Source organism: Lygodium microphyllum, chromosome 2 (assembly GCF_053477565.2).
Source record: "Lygodium microphyllum isolate KBCC chromosome 2, Lygodium_microphyllum_v1.1.10, whole genome shotgun sequence".
Taxonomy (NCBI): Eukaryota; Viridiplantae; Streptophyta; class Polypodiopsida; order Schizaeales; family Lygodiaceae; genus Lygodium; species Lygodium microphyllum.
Genome location: NC_141136.1, coordinates 79,978,872 through 79,991,023, shown reverse-complemented (window position 1 = coordinate 79,991,023; position 12,152 = coordinate 79,978,872).

Here is a 12,152-nt window from a genome sequence, read left to right as displayed (position 1 = left end):
ATGCCCGCAAAAATCAAGACTATATTCCTCTTTGTAGAAGGTATGGTGGCAAGGGGGACTATGAAGCCAAAGCCAGAGGATAACAAGACTAATGACAAAGAAAAACAATTTTCAAATTATCCCTCAACATCTATTGCAAATCTAGTTGAATTAGAAATGAAAGGGCAAGAGAATAGCACTAAGTTAAAATTCCCATCTCATAGGGTGACTTTTAAGACTGACCCCATGATCAGTATCATTACTAGAGTGAAAAAGCAACAACAGAAGGAGTAGGGTCTGGAGGAAGAGAGCCCATGCTTAAAAGAAGTTGCAAAGGATAAATTTGAAGATGTAGATCCTAAAATAGATCATACATTATTACATATGTCCCTAGTGAATCATAAAAGCATAGAAGGAAAATGATCGACTAATGCTTCTAAAGTAAGCACAAATGTACCCAAAAGGAAAACAACTAAGGAACTAAAAATAGTAGATCTATTTATGGATCCAAGAGTGCCAGTTACAAATACTACCATCAATGATCATTTGTTGAATGAAGTACAATTGGATGGCAATTCAATGGTCCACTTAATGACATAACAAACGAAGCAAGAATTATGGTTGAAGAATCTAGAACCTACCCATATAGTTTTACATGTGGTGGATCAAAGGAAAGTAACTCCTTTGGGGTTACTTTGCAATGTGAAATTTGTAATTGCTGGACTAGAATTTCATCTAAATTACTTGGTAGTTTGCTCATCAATGTATATCTCTTCATATTATGTATTTTTGGGTTGACCTTGGTTATACCAAGTAAGATGCACTTAGGATTGGTATAAAGGTTCAATTGTGATTGGTCCTTGAAATGATAGGGTCAATATGCAAGTTATTGCAAAGGGGTTTTTGAGAGAGTCAGGAGATGGAGTAATTAGCAAGAGGGATGAAAAATCCAATAGTGAGTTCTATGATTTTAAAGTAGAGAGGGCCAATAACGAAGGGCCTTATGCCTGGTTATTTAAAGCACAACGACCAACAAGAGCAAAAAAAGTAGAGGTGAATATTGTACATCAACCTAACAAAGTAGAGCAAGTGGGTATTAGGAAATATGTTTTTAAGTTGTTATCAAATAATGACTCTAATAGCGATATTACTCACTAGTTGAGTCCACCTTAGAAGATAAAACCTTGACTGTTTAATGATTTCAGCAAGGGAGGATAAACATCGCGATGATGTAATCTCTAAATTCAACAATTTGAATGATTCATTCTTTGAAACACATCCTAGATTCCTTGAAAATAAGGAGGAAAGTGACCTTGGGGATGCATTTTTTGCATGTAATGAGTCAAAAATTCTTTCCACTAAGGCTTTAGAAGAGGAAGAGGAGGATGAGGCAAGAATACAAGACCTAGATGAAATTTCAACAAACTCCTTAATAACTATGGAGGAAATTGGTACTATTGAGGATGATCACGAACATGAGGAGAGTTTAGCTACTACATTTCCTTATGAGGTAGATATTCTGCCTTTTGGGTTCGAACAACTTCCAATAGTAGCTAAAAGGACTTATTATCATTAGTCGTGGAAAAGAAGGAAAGAGAGAGAAGAAATAGGGATAGCAAACCTTTACAATATTATATGATGATAGGGATGAACCATCTCTAGCCTTAAATAGATTTGTGTAGACTTTTAATGAATATCATGGTAGTTGAATAATTAGAGAATTAAATGAGGAATTGGAAATAGAATGTGAAGCATCAGTGATGACTAATGTGAATGAAGCGATGAAGAAAAATTTTCAATTACTAAAAGAGAAATCATAATTTCAATTTAGGGAGATGTAATATCTAGAAGAAATTTTACTTCTAGAGATGTATTTAGAAGAACATGAATCTAAATTAAATTCATGGGGTGCTACAAACGCAATAACCCAAAACCATAGATAGGAAGTGTTTGGTTGAACATGAGAAAACGAATAGATTTTGAAGGGAAGGTAAATCTATGTACACTTTTGAAATGGGAACTCGAGTGAAAATTTCTACTAGTGTTTCTTGGTTGCATCATTCCTTTAAGTACTTTAATGGGAATAAACATAAAATGCATCATTATTCTAATGGACTACTAGTTAGATATCATCAAATCCAATTGAAACTGATTAAGACTCACATGTGAAATATACAAAAGGTTGTTTTGCCGCATTCGAAAGAAAAGAGTGATAGATTTTACAGTCTATGGGGATGGAGTTGAACCACAACTTAAATGGTTAGAACCCATGACACTTAAGGATTTTATAGATCTTAAATGGGTCATGCATTATTTGGGCTCCCGAATTCAAGGTGAGGAAGATGAGGATTTTCACTCATTAATTCTCAAGCTTAAAGGTAATCAATGGTCTTGGAATTTCAATGATCAAGAATGGTTAGAAAAGCATAATAGCATCTTACACCGATATCGTCCAACGTTACATGCTCAATATCCATGTGATCTAGAGAGCATATACTTTGTGCAATTGGTTGAACAATAAAATCCTCATTTACATTGAAGTCTAGTAGGGATTTAAAAGCTACTAAATGCTGCTCGAGGAAGATATGTTGCAAAATCATTGCATGATGTAGCAAGTGTCTATAAGATAGAAGTTGATGATGATATTCGGGATAACCTAGCTATTGTTCCTTATAGAGCTTGACCAATGGTACATTCTGTGAATGTCGGGGAAGAAGTACTAGAACCAAATATATGGCATAATTTTCTTGATAATGTTTAAATGGAAATATCAAAAGATGTGTCCATAGTTAAACCTCGCAAAATAGCTTCTTTATATGTTGAAGAGCCTAAAGTGCAAATCCTTAAAATAGAGATGGCGGAAGGAAAATACTTAAACCTAGGGGCTCAATTGGAACCTCATGATCACAAAAATTTTGAAGAAGTATTGTGAGCACATGTTGGGGGATTTTCTTGGTTATATAAGGATCTTAAAGCCATCAAAGCTGAACTTTGTCAACATTATATTGATTTCAAGCCATGCACAAAACCTGTTTATCAACGTCAATGAAGAACAAATCCTATGTATGCAGAGCTAGACTAGGCTCAAATTACTAAACTTCTAGATGCAAGATTCATACATCCTATTATATATAGTGAATGGATGTCTCCTATCGTGGTAGTACCTAAGAAGAATAGTAAGAAAATTTGCATCTATGTTGATTATAGAAAGCTTAATAGCAAAACATGCAAATATCGTTTTGCTTTGCCATTACGAATCAAGTATTGGATAAGCTACATGACATGAATTGTATTTTTTTATGGATGGGTTTATCATCTACCTTTTGGTTTGTGCAATGCACCTACAACATTTCAAAGAGTTATGATTGCAGCTTATCAAGATTTTCTATGACAATAGATGCAAGTATTTCTAGACGACTTTTGTGTTTATGGGATAGCAAAAGAAATGCTTCATCTCTACTAGCACAAGTATTGAAAGTAGTGATGAAGTAGAAATCTCATTGAATCCACCCTGATAAATGTGTTTTTGGAGTTCCAAAAGGAACGTTGTTGGGCCATATCGTTTCTAAGGAAGGTATTGCTATGGATCCAACCAAAATTACCAAAAATTTTGCGCTTCCACCACCAACAAATCTTAAGCAATTGCAAGGATTTTTAGGGCATTTAAAATATTATCGATGGTTTATTTTGGATTTTGCAAAGGTGGCATCACCCTTAACAAACTTGCTACAAAAGGATACTTCTTTTAATTGGGATGCTACCTGTCAAGAAGTATTTAAATTTCTTCAGGAGAACATAATTGAGGGACCAATTGTAACGTGCCCCTATCCTGTGAGAAAACATGGATCTAGAGCATGGCAAGAGCTATGGAGGATGGAAGATGAAGACAAGACTCATGAGAACATAGACACAAACAAGACCAACTGTCACACAAGTGAATTAGGTTTCAAGATTGAGACTTGAACTCATATACACATTCTTGTGTGTAAGGACAATGACACTGACACTTGATTGAAAGGACAATAGGATTACTTGAAAAGTGAACCAAGTACATGCCTTTATAGCTTTCCAACTTCTCCACTCTCCTCACTGTGCTTATGGGATACAACACCTCATCCTACAACATACATCATTTGTCTATTTCTCAACACCCCCCCTCAAATGATGAATCTCTACCCTTGCTGGCTTTTGCCCCCCTTGCATACAAATATGGACCAGGAGACTAGCCCTATGGCAGCCTAGTCAAGTTAAGGCTTGAAATTGTACATTTTTTGTAGGGTTTTTACAAAGTCAAATCCAGAAAGATCCACTATGGGAAAAACATACAATAAAAATTCTTCAAAACAATCTGTTAGAGTTGTTGATGGTAGCGGAAGCATCTTCTTCTTCTTTTTCTTAATTCATGAACTGGTTCTGGTTCTTGGTGGAGCTACTGCAAGGATCCCACTTTCAGAATCTTCTTTCTCGCCATTTGCATTAGCTTCATCATCTTCAAAGAGATCCCAAAGGTCCTTTCTCATGAGGTGGTACATGGTCTTTTCCTTCCAAGCATGAAAGCCCTCACCGTTGAACTTGGCTATTTGTTCGAGCTCTGCCATTTTTGATCAGCAACAAGTCAGCCAGCAAAAAAGTTGTACCTCGACGTGTCAAGAGACACGAGACGATTAGTGTTTAACAACATTGCATGAGTATCAAAAAGATACTATCTTGGAGCTCAATGTCAGATGTTGATGCTTGGTCTTCTTCTTGCTTTTGCTGATTTAGTGTGATGGGTTGCTAGAAACTAACTATTCAGTAAGACCAGAGTCAGAGAGTCTTTAGTGGACTAAGAGGAGTAAGAAAATGAAAGGTTTTATAACCTTGAAGGTCAATGGCTATGGCTGGAACTAGGGTTTAGTAGACAGGCGACTGAAATTTTGCTTATAGCAAGTCCTGGAGGCGATTATTTCTCGAGATCTCTGGAGGGAAGGAGGCTCATATGGCAAGCTTTAAAACCCCTAAGCTCAGGTGATGGATCGCGATGAGTATAGGTCATCTCGACTGTACGAACATATGACTGTCAAAACAAGGGAACAAGGGAGAAAATTCGAAATGCTGGAGTGAATAGTGCCCAATGTTATGTTGTGAGGTAACACAATTGTTTATCTAATGTTTACCGCAGTAGAAAGGAGCGGGAAATGGAAAAAAGAAAATAGCAAAAGGCGTAGGACAAAAGGAAGAAAAAGGTGCCTTAACCGGTAACCAGACCCTGAAAAAATTAAAAGCACAGGCACGACCCTCAGGAAGTCTTAGAGTCGCCCAAGGAAAGTAAAAGAGTAAAAAGCGCACCATTAAGTGTGAAAGTGCTCCCGAATCCTTGTAAAAGAGCGCCAGGCTTACTCCTATGCAAATTGTATGCATTAGTTGGGAACAGGATAGATTAGAACGGTGGGAAATGAGAAATGGGCCTAGGCTAATGGCCGGCCATGTAAAAAAGGGGATGACCGCCCATGAAAAGTAGGGCATGTATATAAAGTTCAAAAAGTGAATGAGAAGATCATTCTTGTGTATGGCCAAAGCTTCTTCTTCTTCTTCTCTTATTTCTTGCCGTCTTGCTTGTGCTTGAGAGAGGGATTGAGAGAGTGTGAGGGAGTGATTGTGTGAGAGTGAGGGATCTTGGAGAAGAAGCTCTCCATCTTCTCTCTTCATCTTCCCCTCCTCTCTTCTCTTCTCTTGTCTCACGCGTGGCTATGGAGGATGAAGCTCATGGGAGAGGGATTGAGGTTGCTTGAGCTTGCCTCAGGGATCGTGGAGCTACTGGTGTGCAAGAAAAAGGAGGGTACTCGATCGAGCATCAAGGTAAGCTCACTACACCCGTAAGGTAGGCATTGCGCATCGGCTATGTGAGAGCTAGCCATGGCCTCTCGGTTCGAAACACTTGAGCAATAAGTGGTCCGTAGGTCTTAGGGTAGAGCTTGTAGCTCCCCTTCATTTTGGTTCCGTTGCCGAGACAGACGGAATCGAGCCTTGAGTTCGCTATTGGAGCCCTGCTATGCTAGCCTGGTGAACATAACTTAGATTACCCGGTGAGTTTTTCTAGCAGGTAGCTCACAGAGACCGAGATGAACTATTCCACGACAGAAAGGGAGGGGTTGGCCATGGTATTTGCGGTAAAGAAATTTAGGCATTACCTGTTGGCCACTCCCTTTGTCTTCTTTGTTGACCATCAAGCCTTGCTATATCTTGTGAACAAGCCTTGCGCTACGGGACACATAGCTAGATGGTTACTCCTTCTACTGGAGTTTGACTTCTCTGTGGTTGTACGCAAAGGAAAGAAGCATTACATGGCTAACCACATGTCCCGCATAGCCATAGGAGAAGCCACTGGACAAGGCATACCTGACGATTTACCAGATGCTCATCTCTTTAACCTGTCTAGCGAGAGAGAATTGTTTAAAGCTGATCTGACATCGTACTGGGCCGATGACATAGTGCAAGTACTAGAGAGCGGACTACCTGAGAGACCCATTGAGAAGGCCAGGCTGAGAAGACTTATCCTAAAAATTCAGCCATACCAAAACTGATAGCCGGCCAACTCTACAGGTTGGGACAATACGGTTTATTGCGGAGATGAGTATGTGAGCACGAGATGCACGATGCATTGAAAGAAGCACATGGCGGAATCGCCGGAGGACACTTTAGCGGGGACACAACAGCTCGAAAGGTGCTACAATCCCAACTATGGTGGCCCACCCTTTTCCGCGATGCAGCTAAATTCGTAAAGCATTGCGATGAGTGCCAAAGAACCAAAGTGCCTATGCGGAAAGACAAGATGGAATTGACCCCTGTCATAGCTCGACAACCCTTTGAAAAATGGGTCATCGATTTTATTGGACCTATCAGTCCTGTGGCACAATATTCCCAAGCTCGCTACATCATAGTGGCAACCGATTATCTAACGAAGTGGGTAGAGGCACGAGCCACGAGGAAGAATGATACTAGAACCACTACAAAGTTCTTGTGGGAGTAGGTCATTTCACGGTTTGGCTGTCCAATCGAACTTGTAAGAGACCAAGGCATGCACTTCATTAATGAGGTGATTTCCCACCTACTCTCTACCTTCTTAATAATTCATCGGAAGTCCTCTCCCTATTACCCTCAGGCTAATGGCCAAGCCGAATCCACGAATAAAATCTTAGTCAACGTGCTTACAAAGGTAGTGTCTACTTCAAGAAGTGACTGGGACAACAAGCTAATGGCAGCCTTGTGGGCCTATCGCACAGCTTATAAAATAGCTGTAGGATAGACGCCTTTTAGGCTGATGTACGGAACTGAAGCCATTTTACCCTTAGAATTCTTCATCCCTAGCTTAAGGATAGCAGTCCAGGAGTGTTGGGAGGGAAGAGAGGCTTGGACCAATCGCTTAGTGGAGTTAGAGCGCCTAACGGAGACCCGCCGACTCCTCGCCACTCACCCTTTGATTTGTGAGAAGGCTCGATGAAAGATGTGGTTTGACAAGCATGTCAAACAGTGAGACTTTGAACAAGGGGACCTTGTTCTGCTATACTCTGTAAAAGGACATAAACAAAAGATGAAGTTTCGGGGGCTAGGGCCTTTCAGAGTACACATGATTGGTAGAATAGGGAATGTTGAGTTAGAGACACTTGAAGGCGAAGGAATAGGCTTTTTTAATGGCAGCCGCATAAAGAAGTACTATCCTCCCCATCCATTACATGAGCCACCCATGCTAGAACCCCCAATGAACGTCTGCATGGCTACTATAATCGACCTTACAGATCAGGACGAAGGAGCAGTGGCACCGGCGTATCTACGAATCACAGTCACAGCAAGAGCGACGTATTCTTTCGATGCCTTGATTGATGAAGGTGCCGACTACAACATCTTGATGCATGACCATTGGACATGCATTGGTCAACCGAAACTACAGCCCACTAATGCCAAACTCACCCCGTTTGGGGGTAATGCTTATTCACTCCTAGGGAAGTGCAAGGTAGTCATTTCTATCCAGTCTGAAAGTTTACCAACTTTCTTCCATGTGTTGCCTGACACTAAAGGAGCCGGTAATATGTCACTATTAGGTCGTACTTTCAAGAAGCAAACGAACTGTAATGTGGATTACAACCTAAACCGCATTCATCTTGCTATAGGCAATGTGCGTATAGTGACGACATTCAACAAGGGCTATCCTGACTCCTCCACCATTACGAAGCCACCGGTAGAAACCCCTACGACCACACTTCAGCCCAAGTCTAAACAAAAGAAAACTAAGGCCTCATGCCAGGCTCTCGACCCTAGGCTCAAACCCACCAAGAGTGCTCACAAGACCAAGGAGTCCAAGCTTATATGGGTGCCAAAACGGCAAAGACCACATCCGGGTAGACCACCCAAACGTGATTCTAAATGCCAAAATAATTAGCCATCATGGCCTAAGAGGCAGTCTAGATGCTATCGATGTAGACACACAACCACATTGCGATGGATCCCCAAAGATCTCTTGCGAGCACAAGGATACTACGAGGGCAACCCCTGGATTTGGGTGCCTAAAAATAGCAAGTTTACAAGCTCATCTACAAGCAATCTCACCCCAGTGAGGGAGGCTTGCACACATGGTGCCCAGGGCATAGTCAACAAACCATTGCCCGCTGTGGCTAGTAAGCCCCAGCTCATCTATCGACCAAAGCAAACGCCACAAGCCTTAGACTTACCTAATACAGAGAACTTAAATACCCCCATGACTGCTCACTTAGAACCCATCACAACTCCCATGCCCCCAGAGCTTCCTACAACACCTCAAAGTGCTTCGGAGTGCAAAGCCACACCTGTGACACCAATGATGGAGTCACCACTATCCAGTCCATTTGCACCATTCCCACCAGCAGGTCTTAAACCTTTCTACGCGGTCCTTTCCTTTCCTTGGCTAAAGACCTTGCCGCGACTTCTGGGGATGACTTAGTAACCTGCATCAAGATGTTGGACAAAACTTTCACTACATTCGTTAGAAGTTATGAGAGGCTAGACCTAGGTCTTCTTGACAAAACACTTGCTTCGGATGTTCGTGCATTACCATGCACTTGGGAAGAATACGAACTTATGACCGGTAAATTCCCCAAAATTGCTGCTGAACTGATAGCAAACAACGAAATCTCAAAGGAGCAAGCTGCCCTCAGAAGACTAATCACTTCATATCGTAAGCCTCCTCGTTTTGTTCTTGAGCACAAGTTGCAAGAGCTCACGCAGATGGCAAGCTCACCTTCCATGTTCTTGCAGCAATGGTTTGCTCTGAGAATCCAATAGGAGAAAAAAGGTTGCTGGATAATGACCAATGTTGAGCAATGCAGGGCAGTTAAAACCATCGAATATGACCCTAATTATGTGGCACCTATCCCATTTAGGGTTTTGGCCATCACTCGCAACCAGCATTTAGACGACCATGTGCTCGCTCACCCTTACATTGACCAATTCCTTACGGAAGAGGAATTACATGTTGCAAGCTGCCTTAATACTGGAGATCTCTTTCACGATGTCTTGACCTACATCTCCCAAGTCTCCATCCAACCATCTGCTCTTGATTGTCATGCTCAACTCGAATACAATCCAAGCTTCTATGATTGGTTATTGGCTAAGTAAGTCAATCCACAAAAAACAGCATTTGCCTCGTACTTCCTGTGCTAATCCTAGGAAGGATTCCTTGAAAGATCCAAGATGGGGGGAGAGCAATGTGAGCAAGAGCAGAGCAAAATGAGAGTCATGCTATCTAGCAGAATGTTATAATTAATTGAGTTTCAATGGAAGATACTGCAAAGGAAAAACAATAGCAATTGCTGCTATGAGCCTATCTCTAAAATTCAAGCCTCTAAGCAAGTATACCAATTTTTGACACATACATTTTTCTCTCAAAATTGAGTTTTGTTAGAAATAAGCCGATTTTTAAGCATTAATGTTGGCATGGTGTGTTGATAGGTAACCACCATGGGAGGACAAGACAAAGGGGGCAAACTCCCATTTTCTGAAGAAGAGATGACCAAGTTCGGCATCAGCGTCGAGACACGAGGATTCAGGCAATTCACCTTCAAGCACACGCTGAACCTGGATGAGGCCATCTTGGAGGAACCTGCAGACAACGAATTGGTGGACAGATGCCACCTCCACAAGTATGTGGAAAAGGTGGGGCAGGCCGTGGACTACGGCATGTGTACTGAATTTCTGAGGAACTGTGGCACTATCACAGTGAGGACAGGGGAGCAGGAAAGAAGAGTTGAAGTGCCCCTCAATGCGGCAATCATAGAGAAGGCCTTGGGGCTCGTACCCAAGAAAGAGAGGTAGTCGAGAAGGGATGTTTACGCCATGCTGGGGGTAAAGAAAGAAGAGGTGCACACAGTGGATGGAATCAACTTGGTTGACATCCCGGATCCAGCAGTAAAGGTGCAAGCGAAGATGATCCACACACTCTTCTCGGGCCAAAGGTACAACGCATTGATGAACAAGATCGGGGTCCCGTTGTTAGAAAGCATTGCAACAAGAGTCCTTGAGGAGGTAGACTGGAATGGGTTCATGTAGAAAACCATTCAAAGCTCAGCTGCCCTTCTCACTCCAGCGGAAGCACTAGCAGGAGGAGAATCCCCTGCCTCAACAGCACGCTCCACAAGGAAGAAACCTACCTCAAAGGTGGCCACAATTAGATATGGTGGTGTTTTGACAGCCATCATAAATGAAGCAATGAAGGATGATGGAGTCATGGAAGAGCAAGTTGCACATCAAAGCCCACCCATCAAAGCCCACCTCACCACGAAGGAGAAGAATCAAGTGAAAGAACGATAAATGACAAGGGAGAACAGGAGGTGCCGCCTACACAAGCAAGCAAACCAAAAGGACAAAAGAAAGGATACAGGAGACAGAAGGAAAGGAAAGAGGAATTAAGCAAAGAAGAACGAGCTGAAATCAAGAGGGCTCAAAGAGAGTCTAGGAGGGCTGAGGAAGAAAGAAAGAGGAAAGAGGAGGAAGAGCTTGCAAAGATAAGAGAAGAATCAAAGAAGACAGAAGAGGACAGGAAAAAAGGGAGGAAGAAGAAGCCGAAGAGCAGAGACTGAAGGAGATGGCCTAGTTGGCAGAGGCTACACGAAGATCTGTGGAAGAGACCCACGGGGGTGGAGAGCTCGAACCTGTGAGCCCCCGTCATAAAGCCGAAGCTAGTTCAAGTGTGGAAGCAGCTCCAATGGTTGTAGGCAAGGGCAAGTCCCTACTACATCCACTTCCTTCCTCTTTTGTGCTTGCAACGACTGAAACCACGACCACAACCACCACACAACCCACACCTCCCCTCGACACGGCACAGCTAATGAACATGATGCAAATTCTAGTGAGCAAAGTGGTCGAGATCGTGCCAGAAACCAGATTGAAAAGGCCCGCTGCCGCAGATGCAGAGTCACGGCAAGACCCTAAAAGACAAAGGCTGGAGGCATCAACCACCACACCCCATACTCCCATGCCTGCCAACACTGACTATGACACATATGTGGCTGAGCTACTGGCACAACTAGACAAGGCAAAGGAAGAGAAGAAAGTGGCCTTGATGGAGCTAGAAAAAGAAAAAGAAACGTCAGCTGCTCTTAGGCTAGAAATCTCAAGGCATGGAGCCCCGACCGACGAAGAGAAATGAAGGCCCTGCAGGACCAGCTCTAGTAGCAAAAGCAAAGGAAGCCCAGGACAATGAAAGCCACCTTAGACAAAGGCTGGAAGACGAAGAGCAGAACCTAGTGGCAGAGCAAAGGAGTGTACAGCTACTAATGCAGCAATACAATGATCTACAGCAAAAGGTCGCTCAAGTGGAAACGTTAAGACAGGAGGTTCAAGAAGCTGAAGCCAGTACACCACAAGAACATACCATGGAGCTTCGTTTGTGGCAGGAGCTAGAAGAACAAAATAGATTAATAAGTGAAATCGAGTTTCTGAAGAGTGAAGGGCCAGGAGTCTCAGCAACAGAAGCAAAACGGCTACAAGATGAAGCGCAAAGATTACAATATGCGTTGGAGACCTCCTAGGAAGATGTAGAGGCCCTCATGGCCATGGCTTTCAATCAAAAAAGGCTATTCCTTGCTTAGATCCAAAGCCAAGAGCAGGTGGTGCAAGAAAAATTAGAAGTACTGGCCGAGGTGCAACAAATGCTCATTATTGTA